This window comes from Chrysochloris asiatica, unplaced genomic scaffold (assembly GCF_000296735.1).
Source record: "Chrysochloris asiatica unplaced genomic scaffold, ChrAsi1.0 scaffold00063, whole genome shotgun sequence".
Classification (NCBI taxonomy): domain Eukaryota; kingdom Metazoa; phylum Chordata; class Mammalia; order Afrosoricida; family Chrysochloridae; genus Chrysochloris; species Chrysochloris asiatica.
In genome coordinates this window covers 1,795,413-1,796,112 of record NW_006408581.1, presented here as the reverse complement: position 1 = coordinate 1,796,112, position 700 = coordinate 1,795,413, and positions in this window count along the sequence as shown.

Genomic DNA, 700 nt, shown 5'->3' with positions numbered 1-700 from the left:
TCTCCATGGCACTTAACAACAGCAACAATGAAGGAAGAAGGAGCCCTGGTAGAATAGTGGGTTACTAGTTAAGTTGCTAACCACAAGCTCATCAGTTTGAATCTATCAACCACTCAGTGGGAGAAAGATGAAGCTTTCTGCTCCTGTAAAGAGTTCAGTTCGAGAATCCCTATATAGGGTGGAATTCTGGTGTGGTGAACTGAATCACAAGGTCAATTAGAACTGCAAGGTTAGTGGTTCAATGCTCCTCAGAAACCTTAGACAGGGTGTCTATGAATTGGAACCAACTCAACAGCACACAACTACCACCAATAAATAAACAAAGATAAGTATATTATTACTGAGAAAACTTGCTTGAAGACATCCATTGAAGACAGAAATGTAAAAACACTATTTGGAATAAACCTGTACGTGTATGAACTGGAACACTAGTAGCTAACCACAAGCTCATCAGTTTGTGACTTACTCTAATCTATACATAAGGAGTTCTTTTGGTACCCATCTTGCACAAATTTTCTGAAAGGCAAGTCTGTCGTGGATTTTTTCACAGGCTGAACCATGGCAGAGTTACAAATGATTTGCCACATAGTCACTCATTTGTTTGATAAAATAATTTTACATGTATTCTCATTGCTGTCATCAGCATTTATAAGATCAAATATAGTTGTATTTTACATAAATATTTTATCTTTATTTTCAA